This window comes from Lissotriton helveticus, chromosome 9, assembly GCF_964261635.1.
Source record: "Lissotriton helveticus chromosome 9, aLisHel1.1, whole genome shotgun sequence".
In the NCBI taxonomy this organism is placed as follows: Eukaryota; Metazoa; Chordata; class Amphibia; order Caudata; family Salamandridae; genus Lissotriton; species Lissotriton helveticus.
The window spans coordinates 568654087-568673689 of NC_136070.1; positions in this window are offsets into that span (position 1 = coordinate 568654087).

Below are 19603 nucleotides of genomic sequence, written 5' to 3' on the forward strand. Positions count from 1 at the left end.
TAAGCTGAGAGTCAATCGATAACTATAAATATTGAAAAGCACATGTACCACTCCACCTTCGAAATAAGATCGACCGCGTCTGCCCTGAGACAACCGGTACTCCAGGCGCTACTTCAAAATTCACCACACACCACTCAGCCATTTCAGCAGCAACTCTGTGTTCCTGCATTCTCTGCCGATGTGTACCTAGGCTGTGCCCACCCAAGCCCTACCAGGCTGGTCAACGACTACGCTTGAGAGGGAGGAACGTGACCAAAGCCGGTGCCTGGAAGTCTGTTCTGAAGAAAGGCGCGTGCACGCACTGCTGGCTGCTCTGTGGCTGCATCCGCCAATTAAGTAGTGTTGTTCTCAGATCTGCTGCTCAAAAGAGACTGCTAGGCTGCTTGTGACAGCTCCCTTGAAGGCAGCACGGAAAGTGCATAGCACACAAGAGTGTCATGGTGCAAAGTTCATCAGGGTGACGTCAGAGGGAATACTGGGAAACAAACTGGCTGCATTGCTTCATTCATTGAGGTACTCCGCTTTATTTGAAACCCCTAAATACAGCAGTCCTTAAATCAGGGCTGAGTTCCCCTCAAAAACCAGCACACCGGGTGGGTCCAACTCTAAAGCCCTCTCCTGGAAATTCAACTCCTTCAATGTTAGGTTCATCATGTGTGCGGCTGGAATATCAATGATTTTGGAAATTGTAAGTACAACACGGTTTTGCACCTCATCTTGTGATGTGTTTTGCTATGTTCGAGTGATCTAGGCTGAAACTGTAATATTACATTAATAGTAAAACATGTATGTGTTCAGACAACATTAGGACTCAGTCAGCCGTGTACAAGTATTTGCAATGCAATAGATCTTGCATTCACACGAGTTTGAGCTATTAATATTGTAAATGACTGCCTTTTATTTATGTTTTAAAACCCAAAACATAAATAAAAGGCATTGTCCTTTACAATGCTAACAGCTTAAACTTGCGTTAATGCGAGACCTATTGCATTGCATTGCAAATGCTTGTTAATTAGGTAAGTGAGCTCATTCATTAAATTGACTGATCCAGTGTACCACTGCACCAGTTTTAATCCAATGGCATCACCATTCTACACGACACCTTTTTAGCCCAAACACTTCCACTTCACCATTCAGCTAACTAAAAGATCTCCAGCAAAGAGCCCCCTTGTGGGTGCCCATTGGGCATTGGAGCACCGGCCCGACGAGAAGCTAGCCCAATGATGAAGCATGACACCCATTTGGGTGTGTGAAGGCCCAAGCTCCTATTGGAGCACATTCCTTTCCCTGGAACCATTGACTTTAGTCTTCTTTCATGAGGAACTGCACACCTAATTTATATTTTGGCTTTGTATACGATGCAGCTGGTTTTGAACATGGTGTGGGCTGGCAAGGGGAGCCAATAAACTTTTGTCTGGATGGCGAGGTGGCAATAGGTCATAAACGTCAATGCTGCATTCCGATTGCTCACCAAACTCATTCCACATTTCTCTAGAGGAACTGTATATTATTTTCGTAATAATACTGTAATTATAAAGTACGTTTCTCGAAGAGTTATTTGTAAAGATGGTGATATCTATCTCTACAATTGTAGTGTGGCTCAGGGGTTAGAGGCAGCAGACCCGGAAGCTGAGATCGGTCCTGGACCAGGGTTCAATTCCCCGCCTCGGCGGGGTCTTGGGCTAAAAATTCCACGGACTCGATAATTCTCGCCCCGGTGCCTCCTCGACTCACGGGTTCACACTCTGCGACTCTGGGCAATAGCTTGCTTAATCTCCACAACGGCCCCTCGCGGCGGGATGCCTGACTTTCACCTTGTGGATACCCTGCTATCTCACAGGGGAATACCAGGAAGGGTTCCCTAAGCAAGCGCCGGGAAACCCACTGCGGGTAGCTGTGCGCTATATAAGCTCAACTACATTTACATTTATCTCACACCATTGGAGATAATGTCATAACTCAAACTGCTTCGTACTTTACTCTTACTTGTTTTATGTTCAGTATTAAAAATCTGCACTTATTTTAGAAGACACCCATTGTCCGGGTACCCATTGCGTATATCCTACATAGCACATAAGTTTAGGACTTATCTCTCCTAATCAATAGTAATGGGAACTGGTTTTATACTATCTTATTTGCAAAAATATTGTTTTCTCTTTTAGTTAATTACAAAGCATACCTTAATTTAGGAGAACAGACATTCCCAAAAACCACACTTTTATTCCGAGTATTTTCCTCCACTGCAAATCTAACAAATACATGGTACCATACGTCATTTGGTGTATTCATGAATACTTATTTTAGCTGGGCAGCTTACCCGTACAGAATATGACCGTAATTAAAGTGATTCCATTGTTTTGTTTTCTTCTATTCGTTATTGCAATTCATTGACTTTTCGCAAAGGGGAATTGTTGCACACAATTCAGTTGCGGCACAAGGCTGACCACACAATCAATGTAAATAAATCCCAAATCTTCTAGAACTCTGTCAATTCTGTTGAATCAAAAGACTTACCTAACAATGGAGAGCATATTGGTGTTTCACGCATTAGATTCATTTGACCAGATATGGTATCCTCTGAAACTAAGGAAGGTGATGAAATTGTTGGGAATGATGGCTTCATATTTTGCTGTGCTCAAATGCAAAAGTACTTGTTGCAGGAATGCCTAGTAAACCAGTGATCTCGGGCAACTGGAGCCTACTAGAAATGAAGATTAAAGGCAAGTTGTAGGAAAGTGTGCCTTTTTGACTTGGCCATGCCCACTTTTTGTCTGGTAAAGGGTGTGATTTTGACTGAAAGTGCACTGGATTCCTACTAACCAGATCCCCAGTGCCCAAGCTCTTTCTCAAAACTGTACACTTGTTCCCTCAATCGGAATAACCTTTTGCACCCTCTGTAAGCCCCAAGTAAATGGTACCCTGGTACCTAGGGCATAAGGTACTAAAGAGGGCCCCTATGAGCATCAGCACGAATTGTGGCACCCTAAGGGACCCCTCTCAAGGCACACACAGGGACTACTATCGCATACTGCGTGTCTTGGTGCAGACCAAAGTGAAAACACATGTCACACATCCCTGTGTGCCATGTCCCCTAACACTGCATGCAATGTTTGTAAGTCACCCCTATAGCAGACATGACAGCCCTAAGGCAGGGTGTTGAATATTACATATGAGGGCATACCTGCATGAGCAGATATTCGCTTGTGCTGGTCAGTCCTATTACTGCCAGTACAAGTGACCAGGGAAGCCATTTTAAAACATGTGTTGGACACTGGTGAAAACGAGTTCCTCAGCTACATGTTGGCCTCACTGAAAATAGGGATGTTTACTACCAAACATCTTGTATTGGTGAACCCACACTGATAAACAAACAAAACAATATGATAGATGTAGGGTCTTAGGGAGAGGTTTAAAGACCTGTGCGGATGAAATCCCCAGCACAATTATGTATCAAACAACAAATCCGCAGGTCTATCAGACTCCATAAAGAGGGAACTTGAGCACAACCAGTACAAGCAAAAAACTCCTACTAAAACATGGAAGAAGTCTTATTTAAGAGGACAGAATCCCATTACCCACCAAGGTGGAATGCTTCATCATGTGGGATCTCCTCTTCTTTGCAAATCCTAGTGCAACCAAGGGCTACAACCCCCTCACTGTGAGGGCGGAGCACAGGGTTGTTTTATTGACCAGTTGATTGGATCTACTCAAATCTGTTTGATGCGAAGCATGAAAATGTTATGGGGGATGGTTGCAGTGCAAGGGATGTGTAAAGTGATATCGTCATCACTCTATATTTCGATCTATTAAGATCATAAAAGACAGTTAACAGTAAAAAGGCACTCGTCCCCGTCATTACAAGATCATTTTGTGATATATGGGTAATTAAAATTACTGCACAATCAGTATGGAATTCCAAATATTAAACATTTCATGTAGTTTGCTAAAAACATTACAATTCATATTAATATAAAAAGTCATTAAATGAGTCTGTGATACAATTTACATTTCTAAACAAGAAAGAAACCTAGAAATCTTATACCATAGGCGGCACAAAAGATCTGGAACAGGGTTTATCGACTAGACGCCAATTATGTACGGAGAGTGTGCTTACAAATAATAAGGAAACTCCACCTTATGTTGGAATAATAGCTATGATCCGGTATGACACCAGCCTACCCAATTCTACATCATTCAGTTTCCTTTACTACCTCTGGTTTGGATAGGCTTAGATGGATGTGACCGCCTTTGTCATAGCTCTTTCCCGGATTGACCACTTCCAACTCAAGAATTTGGCAATAGCTATTACACATAATGCACTAGTGTCCGGCAGCAATAGTCTCATTGCAATAGCACTGCTTCTAATGCCCATGTTCTTACATAATGGGGGCAACCATTTTTTCGTGGAGCCTGTTATGCCGAACAAATAAAGTGATATTAAAATTGTCTGCCAAGAAAGAAAAAAAGAGTTTAATGATTAACTCTTGGTGTCCAGGTTAAAAAACAGTGCAAGCGCAGTCTGAAAAGATTGTCGAACGCGTTGGTCTAAACAAAGGGTCTATATGTTTCCGCCATTATGATCAATTTCTGATCACGGCCTTCCTCAGGACCTAGATGGATATTGCTACTGCAAAACTATGCGAACAAAAAAAATGTAATAGTGTTGTGTATAGAACGATACAACCTACAAACACCTGTGGTCTCCTTTGTGAAGAATCTACAGGGTAGTTGTCATCCGTATGTGCACGGGTGGACACCTCGCCTCACCTGGCAACAGCTCATGATTTGAGGCACCGCTCTCTTCCCAGGTATCCCGGACTTCGCTCTAGCTGCCACCGGATACCAGTATTGAATTTACCAACACATGCACCTAGAGGGCACCATAGAGGTGCTCCCTGAAAACTTACCAGCCTCTGGTGTCCTTGCTGACTGGTTTCTGACACACTGTTCTGACCTCATAGGGTGAGAGCCTTTTGCTCTCAGGAGACAAGAACAAAAGTCTGTCCCGGAAGGGATTGTAACACCAGCTCCCACAGGATGACCTGCTGATTAGCCTCCTTGGGCCGGCAAGCTTCAAAGAGTTGCTGCCTATGGAATGCGAATCTGGCTCCCCTCACAGGAGACGAAGCCACCCCGCTTTGTCCAGGACCCCTTGGGATTAGCTAATCAGATAGGTGTGCTGCCTCCAGGCTAGTACCACACCTAAGGTGGGCTACTGTGAGGTGGATACAATTTTTCAGAAGTAGCCATCTTTGTGATGGCATAGTTAGGAATTCTGGGGGCAGGGTTATGCCCACTCTCAACAGGAGGTGGTCATACAGGGGGCGTAGTGCCCCCAAGGGTCAGTGGCCCATTCACTAATACCCTACACTTCCAATAAGCCCCTAAATTCAATATTTAGGGCGAGCCACTGGCATTAGAGAAGCAGATCCTGAGGACCTAAGAGAGGACACAGAAGAGCCGGAAAAGCAGAGAGGAGAGAAAAAGGAACTGACCTTGGACCAACCCTGCCAGCCTGTCAGCACCCAACGTCGAAATCTACGCCAAAGTCGATTCGTCCTGCAGCTGCTGACTTCAGAACCTTGGGAGGAATGCCTGCCTCCGATGAAGAGCCAAGACCTCTTGTGAAAAGCAGACCTGTTCTCTTGCAGAATCTCCAAAGCAAAGCCTCTGAGTCCTCCGAGACTGCCAAAACCAAACACCTGAAATCACCACTGCACCCGTCTCCTCTGGCCGGAGTTGAAGTGGGCCACCAGTGTCAGTGAGGTCCTCCAGATCTGGAGCCCATTGTAGTTTCACCCCTTGTTGCCTCCCCGATGTTCCCTGCAGCCTCTGCGCACAGGCCACCTTGACCGCGACTTCTCCTGGTAAGAAAATCAGAAGCCTAAAGACACCTCTGCATCCGTCACCCCCAGGCCATGGAGAAGGGGACCCCAGGTGAGCCTACGGTCCCGAGCTTCGCAAGCCTTGAATACCCATTGGTTCATCCCGACTGGCCTTCCAGCCAGTGCCTGAAGCCTTTTTCCGCAGTGACCAATCTCTATAGAAACCTATCAGGCTCCTGATGTTGTGTTGTACCCTTCACCCAGCGGCCCTCGTGTCGCTGGTAGTGTTCTGTTGGTGCTGCCTTCGACCTTGCCCACCACTCACCTTAACTCTTGGAGATTGGTCTTGTAAGTCGCTGTACTATACCTTTTTGCAAAACATGTTCTTCCTTCCATAGGATAACATTGCAGAACTCAGAAATTGCAGTGTCCACTTTTTAAAGTGAAAATAATTTATATTTAAAAACGTACTTACCGAAACAATTTTTCTCTAATGCTTAAAAATATGTAAAGATACTTGCTATTTTTTATAAATTGTTGTGGCTCTCCTTGAGTCGTGTGTGTCATTTATTGATCATTGTGTGTATTTGCAAATGTGTTGCACTCCTCTGTGTTGAACCTAAGGCTGCTTGACCACACTAACCCCAATAGAGCACTTTGGTTACTGATACACCCAGGAAGTTATGTGAATGCCTATATGATGGTTAGAGGAGGTGGTTGGCGGGGGGCTGCGATCCTACTGAGTAGGCTGAGTGTTTAGGCCTCACCACTCATGGAGTGTTGGGCTCATTGCTACAAGCGACAGTTGGGGAGGAGACCATTGTTTCCTGGGGGGAGTGGGCGGCAGATTCTTGAAAGGGGCCTAGTCGAGGAAGGCTATCCAGTTTGGACTCACTGCCTGGGGGGAAGGGGCGGTGGGGCTTTCACCCAAGATAATTGTTATAAAGGGACGGGGCTGGATCGGGTGGAAGGATGTGCTACATTAATTTTGCAGAGTTGTGGTGCTGCAGGACAGGGCGGTGAGCAGGCCTCCCACTTGGGGGGACTACTTCTAGATCATATATAAGATTCCATCGGATTGGAAGTGGATGGCTTGGAACGTAAGGGGACTGGGTCATGTGGTCAAGAGACAAGGGTGCACTCCTACTTGCGTAGATATGGAGTCTCTGTGGCTTTTCTGCAGGAGACTCATAATTGGGGCCCTTGCCTATCTGCCCTCAGATGTAGATGATGATTTGAGTGGCATCCGGGATCCCCTTTGTAGCAAAAGAGATTAAAATTGAACCTAAAGTTTGGTATGTACTTGTAGCAGATGCTTTGGATGCCCGAGAGATATGTATGTTGAGTGTGTATGCCCCCACAACAAACGATCAACCATTTTACGGGAGTATACTGAGAGTTTTGGTGGAGCATGTGCGGGAGGCCGTGATTGTGGCTGGGGACTTGCACTGTCCGCTAGATGGAACTCTAGACTGACACCTCCCCCCCCAAAGCAGATAATTAACCCACGATGACAGAGGCATTGCGAGAAATGACGAGGGACACGGGCTCCAAGATGTTTGGAAGCTACGTCACCTTCGGAGTGGGCAATATTCCTGCTATCTGCATGCATAGTCGTATTGAATACTACCTAATGACAGATGCGGCGCCCTGCAGTGGGTTGTGGGTGTAGGGTACCTGGTACGCTGTACATCAGATCACTTCCCCCCCTTACTTGTTTCACTACGCATGCACGCACAGCCCCCTGCGGCGCCACTATGCAGACTGAAGTCGGAGGCACTGACAGATCAAGTATTCGCTTATGAGGTTTCTTGAACACTAGATGGCTACTTCAGAGATAACTGGAGTAGTGCCTCGTCCCGGGCTGTCGAGTGGGACTCCATGAAGGTAGTACTGAAGGGGGAATGTCTAAAAATATCATACGAAGTTAGACAGCAACTCCACAAACAGCTTGATAGCCCTGAAAAGCTAATGTTAGTGCTGGAGGAACTTCTAGAGAAGCCACTCAGTATTCAGTCCTGGCAGGACTGCAGGAGGGAACTAACAGATACATGGGATAGGCATGATAAATTTGTACGGTCTAATTATAGGAAGAAGCTACATAGAGAAGGGGGACAAAGCGAGCCATATGCTCGCCACGCTCATCAAGGGCAAAATATATAGCGCCAATTACGGGACTCTGTGATCACCAGGGTTAGAGGGTTGCTACGCAACATGAGATAGTGGAAGTGTTTGCAAAGCATTTGCTAAATTTATACACAGCCCAGCCCTTACAACTGTATCAGAGATATGTACCTATCTTGACTCGATACGTATGCCATGTATATCATGAGAGGGTAGAGATAATCTAGATCCCCTTTAACTAAATACAAGTTCATGGGGGCAATTAAAACATTGAGAAATGGGAAGACACGAGGGATGGACTCCCGACTGAATTCTACCTCACTAGACAGGAGGATCTGGCTGAAGGGTTGTTTGAAACATACCGTATAAGAAGGGGCCTGGGTCGATGAGAGAGGCATTAATAGTGATGATCCCGAAACATGATAAGGACAGTTCAGTGGCCTCTTCGTACCAACCTTTATCTATGTTAAATGTCGACCTGAAAATTCTAAGCAGGATCCTGTCCATAAGACTTTTAACCCACTTGCCGCAATTGATAGCTGACGATCAAGGCGGGGTAATCCCGAACAGGAATTCGATACAAAACCTGCAGCGGCTGTCCCTGGTAATACACTTCCCTACTTTACAGCTTGACCAATATGCGATGGCACTACTGGATATCGAGCAAGCGTTCGATTCAGTATCATGGGACTTTTTGTGGGAGGTACTGTGTAAAGCAGGAACTGGAGACTCCTACATTAAATGGGTTCAGTCGATCTATAGTGATTTTTCGGCCAGTGTCCGGGTAGGTAAAACCGTATTGCAGAGCTTAAGTCTGAGTAGGGGGGCACGCCAGGGGTGCTCCCTATCCCCGCTACTTTTTGCAATGGCCATGGAGCCACTTGCCTGCCGCCTCAGGACGTAGCTAAAGTAATGGGGCATACAGATGGGAGAGGCCACCCACATGGTCTCCCTTTATGCAGACGATGCATTGATATATCTTAGAAACCCTAGTCGCTCTGTACCGATTATGTTGAATATCCTATCTGAATTTGGAGGGAATACTGGACTTCACGTCAACCACTATAAATCCAAGCTGTTTCCTCTGGGGGTCTTGGTGAGACAGCTAGAAAAAGACTTGCCACTCCTGGGCATCCCTTGGGAAAACAAGGTGGTCTGATATCTGGTGATCATGGTCAAGCGCGATGAGCATCGCTTCGAAGGGGCAAACTTGGACAGGATTATGGATAGCTTGAAAAAGAGCATAAAACTTTGGAATATGCTTAAACTCTCATTGATGGGTAAAATGGCTTTAACCAAGGTGGTTGTACTCCCTAGATGTCTGTATCTCTTTCAGGGACCCCTTTTTGATCTACCAAGAAGGGTCTTTACGGTCCTGGATAAGCTTATAATAGAACTCCTAAGGGACCCTGGGAGAAGAAGAGTCAGTTTCGCAACACTGAAGCGTACACGGAGCTGGGGAGACCTAGAGCTCTCCTGCCTGCGGTATTATTTCCTGGCCTCACAACTCCAGCATACAGTACATTGGCTGGAAAAAGAACAAAAACTGGAAGCGCAGACTACTGGAGGGTCTCTGTGGCGAATATTTCCTGCCTGAGGTACCAATGCTGGGATCAAAGGTGCCTACATGGATGCCCAACATGGTCGGTATGGTTAGTAGAGTGTGGAAGTGGACGGTCAAAACGGTCCTGAAGGAAGCTCTGTTTGCATCAGAATTGAACATCTGAACTCTACACCCGTTTGGGCCATTGGAGACACCATGTCACCTCGTAAGTGGAGGGAAGGAAGATGTTAAGTACTGGGGGACCTTTACCAAACAATCAGTTCATAACTAGAGCGGAAGCCGCGGAGACGTTCCAGCTAGGGCAATGGCAGTATTTAGTATTTACAATATGCCAATCTGGCCGGGGTTTTCAGGGGTGCCTAGTGCCTTTTGAATGCTAGAAACAATGCTGTCAATGGCCGGAAGCGGAAGACTGATCTCACACCTCTATAGGGCCACGTGGGAGGATACCACTGCCACGGTGCTATAGAGACGGGAGAGACGAGATACTGATTGAGCAAGGTTTCATATGTAAAGAGACTTGCTCAGATTCAATCCTCTTGAAATAACATATAATTTATTAATCAATATGTTTTGTCTAACTTATAATTGCACTACACAACATTTTTAGTATCTAGGGGAAGCTTGACAATGTGCTTTTATTAACTGTAACCTGAATGCATTAAAATGGCTGCCGGAAACGCAGGAACTTCATTGTGCATGTGTCTGCCACACTCACGTGGTATGACGTATCTTTCGCTTGGTGGGAATTTCTTGCCGCTGCGCACTAGATTTAAGATGGCCGCTTCATGTTTTACATACTTAAGCACCTGCTGCTGCTTTAACTAAACCGTGTTTGTTCTGCTTAACAATTAATGCTATAGTTAAAATAAAGTAATGGAAGTAGGGTAGAGATAAGTGAGATACAGTGTATTCATTTATTTCCTTGTTCTAAATAGTTTCTCTTTGACTTTGCTGCTAGCTTGTATTTGGGCCTGAAGGGTGTTTCTGAACTCCATCTTGAAAGAGCTGCGTCTGCGCAGAGGAACTCTAAATCTCTGAAGCATTGGCATTGAAACGCAGCCAAGTCCTGACTTACTCGCAATGTTCGTGAGAAGATGAACATTTGACCCCACAAGAGGAAGACAACCTACCCAATAGTGATAACAATGTATAAATTGAAACTAATATTGCTGGGTGGAATTAAAATTCATGGGAAAGTAAATTATGGGCGGGAACGTTGATCTAAATTATTGAATGGAAATGATCTCATACTGGTATGGTGTGATGACCTCAACTTGCCTTTCTGACCAATCAAACCAAGGGAATACACGAATTTGCAACACTGGACTGTGGTACATTGCCCTGGAAAATGGTATAACAAAGGTCGGCTTAGCTAGTTAGATTATCCGACTTGTCCGAGTAGCTGACCTGTCACTGACCCAACGTATGCTGTAGGAGATCGAGAGCAGAGGTGCTGGCAGAGAACTCTGTCAGAAGAATCTGGAATTGCTGAGGGAGAAGAATCGATAACCCAATCGGGGTCCGATAGTTAGCCGTAGAGAGGGGTGTGACGCTGGCGTTGCACTTGGCTGAGGGCACCTGTCCTGACCTGCATCTGTCCTGATCTGATCATCATTTGTCCTGAGCTGCACCTGACCTGTCCTATTGACACCTGAATTATCAGGATCCCTGTTTATCTTTGACCCAGCCCGTGGCCAGGGTTGGTCTTCACACCATTCTAGGTAAATGTATTTCTGTGGGGGTATGTCCTTTTATCGTTTTCCTTTTCTCGCCCGTCCCAGATATCAATGCTTAAAAGAAATCTCTGAATATTTCTACATATCATTGCATTAGTTATTATTTTCTTAATTGAAAAGGCTTTAATTGCGCTTGTATGGACTCTGACATTTAAGACTTTGCATAGATAAAGAGTTACACATTTTCCTGAGTCTGTGGTTATTTTATGAAGGTAAATGTTATTGTCTACCTATTATGCTAACTCCCTTTTCGATCCATTAGGACTTTAAATACAGGTGACCAGGATTGGTAAGTCAATGTGTATAGGTATTAAGTCATAAAGTGAAACAAAATCCTGATAGGAGAAAGTAAAAGCAGGATTACCTGTTCAAAGTGTGTATGTTTATGGGCCCAAGTGTGAGTATGGTAATGGAGCAGGTAACTCAGCGGGCCATCAATACTAACCAGAAGTGGGATTACATGTGGCTCGAGATTGCTGTATGCTGTTTATGTTTATAAAAACCAATACAAATTATTTAAAAAAAATTATGAGAAAGTAACCAGACCCGCAAGAGTTTATTATACCAAAAAACGACTTGGGGCAGATATAGGCCTACCATAACTTTTCAGTGAAATGCAAATCCCCTTAAACCATCTTAAATTGTTATTATGAAAAAATGGCAAACAATGAATCCGCTCGTACAAAACAAGAATTCAGTCAAACATAAATTGATTTTTCAGGAAAGAACATGATAGGTGAGAAAAATAATTTTATGACTGAAACAATTAATATGTTTAAATAAAAATGCTACATGTGAAGGAAAACATCGCTTAATTTGCAATATGAGGAAAAACTGACTTTTTTTGGGCTTCCCATCTTCTCCAAATATTGATAATTTAAAAAGAAAATCCTCCTGTCATTGTACTGACAGAGCGTGTATCCCCATGATGTCCCAAAAAGAGTGCATATTGTATTGGAAGTATTAACAAATGATAAAATTCTGGATGTGTGTCATCTGATAGTTTAGAAACATTGCAATAGTGGATTAGTTTTGTCACTATGGACGGTCACGTGCAAAGAAGTAGAATTGTGAATTTTGAAAGTAGCTTACATTTTGCTTTAGTATTGTATGATGTTACCAAATGCGATGATTAATGACAAATGCACATGTATATTTTATTTCTTTGTCTCCATTTTATTACATTATCTCTGTTTGTTTGTGCATGCATTTAGGTAGCTTCAAAAATAGTGTGTGAATTTGATGGGTTCCTTATTTAAACGCTTTTCAAAAAACTGCTGTAAATAGTAATTTATCTGCAGGAAAATACAAGCATTTACAATGCAATGGTCTCAGCATTCTTAAAGTTAGAGCTATTGGCATTGCTCATGACATTATTTTTATGTATGTTTTTGTTTTTAAAACATAAATAAATGGCATTGTCATTTACAATGCCAATAGCAGGGCAGGAGAGCAAGCACAGGCAACGATGGGGCAGGAGAGCAAGCACAAGCAACGAGGGGGCAGGAGAGCAAGCACAAGCAACGAGGGGGCAGGAGAGCTAGCACAAGCAACGAGGGGGCAGGAGAACAAGCAACGAGGGGGCAGGACAGCAAGCACAAGCAACGAGGGGGCAGGACAGCAAGCACAAGCAACGAGGGGGCAGGAGAGTAAGCACAAGCAACGAGGGGGCAGGAGAGCAAGCACAAGCAATGAGGGGGCAGGACAGCAAGCACAAGGAACGAGGGGGCAGGACAGCAAGCACAAGCAACAAGGGGGCAGGAGAGCAAGCACAAGCAACGAGGGGGCAGGACAGCAAGCACAAGCAACGAGGGGGCAGGACAGCAAGCACAAGCAACGAGGGGGCAGGAGAGCAAGCACAAGCAACAAGGGGGCAGGACAGCACACACAGAGCCAGCCACACACACACACACAGAGCCAGCCATACACACAAACACACGGAGCCAGCCACACACACACAGCCAGACAAATACACACACACACACACACACCCACACACACACACACACAGAGCCAGACACACACACAGAGCCAGACACACACACAGATCCAGCCACACACACACAGAGCCAGCCACACACACACAGAGCCAGCCACACACACACAGAGCCAGCCACACACACACAGAGCCAGACACACACACAGAGCCAGACACACACACAGAGCCAGACACACACACACACACAGAGCCAGACACACACACACAGAGCCAGACACACACAGAGCCCCACACACACACACACACAGAGCCCCACACACTCGACGCATTCACTACAGGAGATGTCAGATAGACAGCACCGTGTGCAGTAACCACCTCTCCCTTCATCAGAGTCCCCAGAGACCCCACACCTTGTTGTTGTACTCCTCGACGAAGCTACCCAGGGCCAGCCAGAAGCGCTTGTCGGGACGGACGCTCCAATTCATGGCGTAGACTGTCCACAGTGCCTCATACTTGTAGATTTCCTTCCGTTTCCCGTGCAGGGACATTGTGAGCTCTTAAGCCACCAGCAAGGCCCCTTGATCTCGGAAAGGGCGACTGGGAGGCCTGTTTGGTTGATAACTCCGGGGTGGGGCGACAGACGCGATATCCAAATGTCGCAAGCACCGTAAGGTTGGTGTTAGAAGGTGGTTCTGACACTATGGGCCGCCCGGATTTTTTTGCTTTTTGAGCACCTAATTGTTGAGGTTTTACTGTGGGGGAGCCTCATAATCTGGGACTCACCCACAGTGAACTCATACTGAAGGAGACTGCATGGAGATTTTACGGGTGTCCCCCTGGCTTGACTAGGCCGCTGCGCAGCAGCTGGAGTATGGGGCACCGTGCTGGTTACATGCAGACACAGGTGTACATGCGTGTGCACCCGTGTAGGGGCTGCGCAGGGGAGATTCCTAGCTTGCGCAGTCCAGGAGCAGCTACAGAGTGAATGGCGTGGCCAGCTTATGCAGAATTGGGCGGTGACATGGAATAGGCTTTATACCCTGGGAAGGAACATGCCAGGGAAAGTCAGTGTGTTTTACTGTGTTTTTACATCATTATTTCCCTATGGGGATGTGGGGCCCATGGCTAAAATGACTTCCACAAAGCCTACAGATTCCAGACACGCACGAATGTCCAGTGTAGCAGATGTCAAAATGAGTATTCTGCAAAGTCCAAAGTCATATTTGTACTGCTTTTGGGTCGTCCAGAAATGTCATATTTCTCTGAGTCCCTGGCTGGGGTCTGGCCATGGCAGGTTAGATTAATGACCTTTCTTCCCAGAGCAAGATCTTCCCTCCAAGGAGAAAAGATAGGTGGAGCTAAAGCCAATCCATCAACTGCTGTCGCTGGGTGTCAGGCACCAGGTTGCACCCAGGAGAGAAGGCAGTGAAGGGGGAAGGAGTTGGGTTTCAGAGGCCATGTGGCCAGAGACACTGGACGACTCCATTTTGAACAACCCAGAGGCTGGACAAGAAGGAGGGAGGGGGCAGGGAAGTGATGTGTCGCTGTGTGATAGGACACACAGAGACTTCCTGCCAGCCCCCTACTCAACTTTTAAAAAGTACTTGCACAAGAATAGAAGCTCTCTCTGGGGTGTGGTCTGCGGAGGCGAAAGGTGCTGAAGCCTGGTGCAATGGGCAGTTGGAAGGAGGAAACCCCTGATTGCCCCCCAGGCCCCTAACAGCGCCAAAAGAAGAGCCCAGGATCGTGGCGCAGAAGAGGAGGCCTCTGCGCAGGGAGAAGAGAGGCGCAAGGAGCACGTGAAAACTGCTCCCTGCAGAATGCACCCTCTTGGAGACCCCGAGGATGAAGGAGAGTGCTCCCAGTGGCTGGGGGACGCAACCAGGAGCGAAAAGACGCAAAAATGGGGCAGATCGGACCTCCAGGGGCTGAGATATGGCCCCCGGAAGGTAGGCGACCTTTGACCCCTAAGAAGACCGACGACGAAGCGTGTGGGGCTCCGCCGCCGGTCTCAGAGATGCCCCCGGGGTGGGTCAGGTCCCGGGGGCTGCCCCCCAAAAGAAGTAAAGCCGGGGTGCGCCGTCGCGCACCCCGTGAAGATGCCCCCGCGGGGTGCCCCCCCCCCCGCAAACATGAGTCCAAGGGGCCCGGGACCCCATCTCCGGGCCCCGAGGTGCCAGGATGAGAGGAGCGCCGTCGGGCCCCCCCCCCCAAGATGTCCGGGGGCCCGAGACCCCATCCCCGGGCCCCAGCGAAGATGAGGCGGCCGGGGGAGTGTGACCGCACGCCCCCGAGGTCCCGCGAGGGCTGCGGGAGTCCTCGCGTCTGCCCGCTGGGCAGGCCAGAGGAGATCGGCCGGCTCCCGCAGCAGCACGGAAGAGTGCTGGCCGCGTGGGGAGCCGGTGGGGGCAGCTGGGGGTGGGCTCCACAGGCTGCCCTCCCACAAAGGAGGACAGTGGGGGTCCCGGGGACCCCAGAGAAGGCAGTTGGAGGTGCGAGGGGCCTGGGTGGGACCGGGCCCCAGAAAGGAGGAGGAGCGGCCGGGGGTTGGCTCCCCGGGCCGTCTATGCGTACCTGGGGGTCCGGGTGGGACCGGACCCCCCACCGAGGCCGGGAAAAGCGGCGAAGCGCCAGCGCGGCTCTCCCCGGAGCAGCGGGAGAACTGCTCATCTATTATGCAGCCCAGCCCATAATGCTTTGCAGGCCCGGACCGGCCTGCAAGGGCAATACAGCGTTTTCTTGGCTCGTGGTGGCCCCAGAAGAACGGGGTCACCACTATACAGGTGCAAAGGTGCTGGGGAGCTGCAGGAGAAGCGCATTCTCCCCACAGCACGAGTAAAGTCCCACCCCAAGTGTCTTGGGGATTCCAAGGAAGCAACCCCTCCAGGGCTCGTCTGGCAGTTAATACCTTCTGGGCAGGAACTTTTGTTCTTCAGCTGAGGGTGTTGTGGATAATTGCATCAAGGAGTGAAGGGCTTAGGTGGGGATGTCTAGAAGGGCATCCCCTGGAGGTGAAGAGGTGTAATTGCACTGAACTGCGATTATTAATGGTTATTTCTTGTAGAGGGACTGAATTTCACCTGGTTAATGTGAAGTGCTGGTGCAAGGTGATGCCATAAGAAAAATGGATTTAAATGGCTAGACATTCCTGCTAGGGTGTCTGGCTGTAGATACTTAAACCTGTGATTTTATCTGTGATGCCTTTAGGGGCTGTAATTGCAATGCATTCTAATGATATCCAATGTGCTGAGTACTGTCATTCTAAAGTGTGCGTAGACATGTATTCTTGCTGCTGCGCTTAGGTGAAGACCCCAGACTGCTAGCCCTTAAGATGAAGAGGTGAATACTGTATGGTCAGGAGGAGATGCTCAGTCAGGGTCATGTGTCACCAAGGCAGGTGTAGCCCGTTTAATGCTTGTTGAGGTAATGGGGGGGGGGGGTCGCCACTGGGATGGTGCAAGTGCAGAGGGCCCTCACTCCAGGTTAAGACCAATTCACCGCATTGGGGGCAAGATGATGTGCATACATGGGAGTGGTGGTACTAGACCCCACCCCCCCTGCGGGAGGGGTGGAGATGTTATGCAATGTCACAAAGTAATTCCAACAGCTTATGTATATTTGTAAATTGGTGTATAGTATTGAGTGGTGTGTGTGTTTAATAAATGTACTCTTACTTTTATAAAGCAAAGTACAGACTGGACAATCAATTATTGAGTGTTATTTTTGCGCACCTGCAAATGGCGATTACTAGCCCACACCACCTCCCTTGAGTAAGCCTCAGACTGCTCTGCAACGCTACTCTCTGAGAGTCAGGCGCTGCCCTAGGGTGTTTGGTTCCCAGTGAAGGACAAATGTGTCATGTTATTTGTGCAGGCCTCACAGATGCTGCCTCGTTTTCCAACATTGGTGGCAGCGGTGGGATACATAGTATCCCATTCTGGTGTGCATTTATAGCATTTGATAAGTCCAGTTTAGCCACACATTACCTATGCAGTAATGAGCAAATGGAAGAGCGCAAGGCTCTGGGAAGGGTTCAAAGTTTTGGTTATGTGAACTAGAAGTATATGAAAGTAAAGCCCGGTGCCCATATGTGTCATGTGAAGATATTATAGTTTAAATGTAAACTGTATTGATATGACCGCGCTATGTTGATTATCATGTGCTAGCGGAATGGTGCTTTCAAGGAAATTATTACAAACAAATGTTCTAAACCAGATTGTACACCTTTGAACCCTAACACTACACGCACTACACCTGCATGAGGAGGGTGTCTCCTCAAGAGATAGGGACAGCAACTGATACCTACATCACAGAGGGGGGTGTAGGGGTGGATTGACCTTGTAGAGTTGAGTGTCCAGCAGGCCCCCAGGGTAACTGGTGGGGAGGTGAGCGACCCAGGGGTGGCCCCAAAGTAGGGTAGTTCTTGAGTGATGGTGTGTAGTGGTAGCCCCTAGGTGGGATAGGTAACTGACCCAGTGAAGATCTGAGGGGGGGGGATGTGCTCCCTAGTTTTCAGTTGAAGGTTTAGTGGTGGACGGTGATCAGTCCGGTAGTTCCTGTGGGACTTGAACCCCAGGACCTGGAGCTGGTGGAGGGAACCTGAAGTGGTGGCTTGGGCGATGCCTAGCCGGTAACCAGTCAGGTAGGTCCTGTGGGACTTGGACCCATGGACCAGGGGCATGGGGATGTTCCCCTAGCTCGAGGCAGGAGGTGGACTTCTGCATGGTAGTACCACCCTGAACACAGGTGGGGCCTATCTTCAGTGAAGGGACCCTCTGTTTCGCGAAGGGGTGGTGCAGGCCTAGCCGGGATCTTTAGGGTCCCTGGCTGAGGGTAGTAGTACTACCCTGAAGGCAGGTGGGGCCTATCTTAAGTGAAGGGACCCTGCTCTTCAGAAGGGGTGGTGCAGGCCTTCCAGGGACCATGTAGGTCCCTGGACGGTCTCCCAGGGCGCTGCCGGGAGACTGGAGAGAGCCAGGAGAAGTGGGCCTGGGTCTAGCTAACTCGGGGCCCTCAGGCTCTCTAAGGGTACTCCGGGAGGAGAGCGCACCTCTCGGAGGGAAGGGTGCATAGGCCCTGTTCTCGCAGCGGAGAACAAGAAGGGGGTCTAGGTTCCCGGGGTAGTTTCCGTGTGGAGCTACTGACGGGGGGAATGAGCTGTAGGGGGGTCTGTCAAGGCACCCTCAGTGTTCTTCCTTAGCACTGCCAGTGTGGTAGTGATACCGGTCTGAGGTCCTATTTTTGGAGTTAGACTAGTGGTCAGAGGAGCTTTTGGGTGGGAAAAGCATGAGTGGCTGTGCTTTCTTTAGGGAAGCCAGTCATCCCGAAAGGGTGGTGGCAGCAAATTGACCTCAGCCGCAGGCTGAGGGTGAGGGTCCAGAGAGGTTGCATCTTTAGGGTGCAAGGACCAAAACGGAGAGAGGGTACTGGTTGGAACAAACTCTGGAAGGGAGACCAGCTAGTGACCCGGGGATGGGAGTAGACCTATCCCGGGAGACCGCATCAGTGCTGAGGTATTGTACCCTTGTCCAGAGAATGGGTAGGCATAGTGTTGCATGCCCACGGGCAAAGGTGGGTCTAGTTAGGCTGAGTCCATGTAGACCAGTGTTCTTCAATCTGTGGGGCGCGCCCCCCTGGGGGGGCGCGACACCATCCCAGGGGGGGCGCGCACTCCACACCAATCTGACCTTTGTTCCCTGCAAGTCTTCTTGGAGGACTCCGGTGTTTGGAAGGGGGAGGGAGGGGAGATCGATGAGGCACGGGGTGCTAGTACTTATGTCTTGTTAACTGTCCCAGGAAGGGGTTAATTACAGAGCTGACGGCTTCAGCTGCAGTGGGAGGCAAGGAGTCTCCCTGTGATCCTTTAGCTGATTTGGGTTTTTAACGAAGTACAAGAGCAATACAGCGGATTTTAATTCTTTATTTGAGTCTGTACAAAGAAGTCATTTTGTTTTTTTATTTCTTCAGAAACTCGTTTCCTGGTGCACCGTCCTTTAAACTGCTCCGTAAAAAACAAAGTATGCAAGTGTATTGCCGTATATGAGTTCCTGGCACAGCCAAATGACGTATATTTCTGCTTTGTTTTTCATTACACCAATTTCAATTGAGTGCTGTGAATTGTATTTTTCATTTTAAGTTTTGTTTGCGGCATGCTACACAGACTATCAAAGAGTAGCCACAAAATGCATGCTTTTGCACCTGATTCTAGTAGTATCAATCAGACTCTGGGATGCATGCTGGGACAGACACAGATACGTTTCCGGAATGATGGTCACTTGCTGTTATGGGAGATCTGGAAGGCTTTCTAAAATAAAACAGTTACCATTTCTTGCTGTCGAAACGTTTATGGTCTTTTTTGAAAGACAACTTTATGTCGAAGGCCTTAAACTTGGAGGGATGGAGGGGATCCCTG